This window comes from Epinephelus fuscoguttatus, linkage group LG12, assembly GCF_011397635.1.
Source record: "Epinephelus fuscoguttatus linkage group LG12, E.fuscoguttatus.final_Chr_v1".
Taxonomy (NCBI): Eukaryota; Metazoa; Chordata; class Actinopteri; order Perciformes; family Serranidae; genus Epinephelus; species Epinephelus fuscoguttatus.
This window is the reverse complement of record NC_064763.1, coordinates 21413681-21417952: the sequence shown is the minus strand read 5'-3', so window position 1 is coordinate 21417952 and position 4272 is coordinate 21413681.

Sequence of the window (4272 nt, the reverse complement as noted above, 5' to 3'; positions counted from 1 at the left end):
TCTCCCTCTCTCCTCCTCCTCTTCCTCCTCGCTGTCTGTCAGTCTCCCTCTCTCTCTTGCATTTATACATTTCCATAATCCCTTTCTCCCCAGGGATCGATGAGGGGGCAGGGCAGGCTGCAAATGTTTTTTTTTTCTTTTGTCTGCTTTTCTCTTTCCATTTCTACCCCTGCCTCTGTCATTCCCTTTTCACCAGAGCCTTCAGTCATCCATCATTCCGTGAAATCTAAATCTGTTTCTCGGAAGGTGTTGCTCTCAATCACCTGTCATTTCTTTCATTTCCTCGCTCTATTAGCTTTTCACCCAAAATTTCTCAATTTCACTTTTTATCCATTCTCCTTTCTTTTTTCTCCAACCTCAGCTTATTATTGAACAGATTTTTAGAAACCACTGGTGCCATCTAACGTGCACTGCTGTCACATCTTTTTGTTATAATCAAACATAATCATCATCACTGATTCTGTACATCCTTTCTTTGACGAATTCCAAAGTCTGTGAGAATCACCTGCATCACAAAAACACACTCACATAGTGAAAGTATTTCACCACTGTCTCATCATAGTCATCGTCCTCTGCTGTTAAACTGTCAGGACAGGGGCGATGTGATGATGTAATGCAGTGGTTCACAACCTTTTTTATCTGACACACCCACAGCCTCATCAGATGAGATCAAATACCCCTTCATCAACACCCCCCCACTGTGCTCCAAATATGTTCATATGAATGGATTATAAGATGGTTATTTAACACTTTTAATTATATAAAAGTGGATATTGTTACTTTTTTAAATCAAAGTTTGGTCAAGCTTGCATTTTTGCTACTACCACATGGAGTGGTAGAAGCAGGATTTTTCAACTGATCATAATTAACTTTTAACTAACTATTTATTTTTTTTAATATATTTAATTTTGTTTCTTTATCATTTAGAGAAAAAAGGTTCAAACAGACACAGAGCAACATCATTCATTCGGAGTTGTTTTTCTGTCAACCTGATGAATGTAAGTCCAATATTCTCTCTGCTTTTTGCTCTGTTTTCCTCGCCACCATCTCCCGAGAAAATTTTATGGCTCTTAAGCTGCTAAATGCTTCACTGTCAGGAGGATTGACAGTGAAGCATTTCCAGTGTGTTTGTTTCAATAAAAGTGGGTCTGTTGCCATAAAACTGGGTATTTTTGAACCAGTCCATATTGAGCTGAACAGTCCATATCTAGCTGTGTTTGTTAAGACTAACTGAAGGAGACGTCTGTCCATTTGTAGCTGTGTTTGTTGCGACAAAACCAAATATTTTTAATGACTTGTTAAGACATTCCCAGCTGTATTTGTTGCAACAAAAGCTGGTTTCTAACATCACATTTCCAGCCATGTTTGTAGCGACCAAACCAGGTCTTGTAAGCCAAAACAGGATCTTTTCCAAACAGTAACCAGGTGTTGTTCTTGTCCGTTTGCCTAAACCTGACCACATGTTAACCACAGCTTTGTCATATCATACACTGAAAATTAAAATGTAAAGAAAAGTTTCAACATACAGTACCTGTCACATATAAGGTGTACAAAAGTAACATATCTCTTAGTTTGCAGATATATACAATTCCAACTTTTATTATGTTGATTGGGTTGCCCTTTGCCTAAGAACACAGAAATGAATGATACCAACTCCCTAATACTCTTGTCAATTTTAAATGGTTAGGAATCTGCTGTATCTAGTGTGCCATGTAAACTTCTTAGATATCTCGTATAACAGCAACACTTTATTTGTGTACATGAATTATCTGCTATTATATTTGGACTGAATCAGATCAGAAATACTGAAATGATCCCAGGGGGAAGTTGTGATTCTTTACAGTTGGTTCGATGTAAAGAATAGAGCATTACAAGAAGTAAAATTAACAGTATGAAATAGAAGTATGTAAATATAACATAATAAAATTCAATAAAATAGAGATAAAAATATGCATTATGCTACAAGATTAACACCAGTACTTAAGATAGTAAGAATACACTATATATCTTCACTGTGCTGAGTCTGTAGGTGTGGAAAAATATACTAATATGTGCAGTGTGCTACATTACACTGTATAAACTAGTGTTACATTCAGAATTATTAAACAAAATCTCTGAAAACTGACTGAAATGAATAAAGGAAAGAATGTTATGCTGCATGTGACCTTGTGGATACATTGCTGATCTATACAGTCACGTGACTGTATGGTGCCTGTGCGGTTCCATACCTCTGACCGCCTCACCGCCTACATCTTAAAGTGAACAGACCTGGCAGATTATCAGGCTACAGTCCATATGGCAGATTTCTTGTAATGAAAATATGATGTGAGAATGCAATCTGGGTTACAGCACACAGCAGTGAACGGGTGGCATTCAGCAATCTGGGTTAGTGTGTTATATATCCAGTGGTTAAGCAGAGGTTACTGGTCTATTTTGGTTTACTGTGTTGTCAGTGGTCGGGGATTCCCTGCAGTCTGGTCAAACTGTGTCGAGATGTTATTTTGGAGGTTAATTACTTTCTCACTTGTTTCATTCCTGAAGCCATTTAGGTTGTTAAACTGGCAAAGCCATAAAATACGAGTTAATGAGAAACACAGTTTGGCTGGTGTTATCCAACTTCAGCCTCTACTTTCCTCTCTGTGTCACAGTGAGAAACCTAACGCAGCATGTTTATCAGTTTCTTAGTTTAGTCATTAGTTATATGAACTGCAGTTAGATGCCACGGGTGCTGAAGGCTGCCAGACAGCCCTGGGCTGAGAGCGTTTGGCTCCATCTGCAGCCAGTAGTTCAGAAATCATAAGCACCACATGAGTGTGTCTGGGCCAAAAGCAACAGAGGAAGTCCAAGAATGTTAGTCCTCTGGCCCTCACAGCGAACACTTGAACTCCTGAGTTTGCTCTCATTAAACCTACCTAACTTGATGTTCAGCCACGTAATATTATTAAGTACAGTAAAGCACCTTAAATGCATTCTGCAGGTATTTGCTGCTTTCATTGGCGAGTTATTGTCAAATTTCAACTCTGGCTTTTGACATGAATTTGCCTGAGCCACCTGTTAGAGGGAGACCAAAGAACCAACCACAACTACTTGTCTAATAGCTGCTGCTGTCACAATGAAATATGCTCTGGTGTGTTTACAGATGGGCCATTTCCACTCTATTAGCACTGCTCCACTTGGACTTTGTTATGTTTTACTGTTGCAAATTTAAAGGACTAAAGGATGAATGTGTTAAATCAAACACAGATAGATCCTAAAACTGGTTGTTATCCATAAATATTAGAGACGAAAGAAATTTGAGAAATGATTTTCTCAATGATTTCGATAAATGAGAATTTGTTGGTTTGTGTTTAAAAAAATGAGATTCAACGGTATTGATGATAACCGGGATATTTAAAGGTCCAGTGTGTAGGATTTAGGGCAATGACATGTAATATTCATAACTATGTTTACTTTAGGTACATCACCTAAAAATAACTGTGTTTTTGTTACATTAGAATGAGCCACTTATTTTCAGTTTTCAATTTCAATTCAATTTTATTTATAAAGCCCAATATCACAAATCACAATTTGCCTCAGAGGGCTTTACAGCATAGGACATCCCTCTGTACTTAGGACCCTCGCAGCGGATACGGAAAAACTCCTCAAAAAATCCCTTTAACAGGGAAAAAAATGGTAGAAACCTCAAGAAGAGCAACTGAGGAGGGATCCCTCTTCCAGGACGGACAGACGTGCAATAGATGTCATACAGAACAGATCAACATAATATATTTACAGTGATGCAGGGCAGACAGTTATGACAACAGCTACAATAACATTCATTTTAGTAATAATATAAGAGTAATAAAGACAGTAATTGTGGTAGCATATGAGTGAGTGATCCTGTTACAGGTGTTGACACAAACCATAAATGGACCTCCAGTCAAATTTATAGTGCACAGTAATTGCTCATCATAAAGGGTGTGCACCGGGTTCGTGGAACACTCTTCTTGGGATGCCTTCTTTTTCCTCATTTATCACCATAAACTCAGCCATGTTGCACTCAAAATGCGATCAGAGGTACCTTACGTGGTTGCTAAGGTCCTCTGTGCAATAGTTTCACCAACTTTAAGCAATTCCTGAAGTGTAAGACCAAGATAAGGAGAAACCTTAAGGAAACCTTAAGGAGAGGACTTGAGAATGTTTTGTGCAACCGATTTTACTTAAGGAAATCTTAACTCGGATTTAAAGGAAATCTTAACTCAAGTTATCAGAGAAAGGAGACGAGCACACATT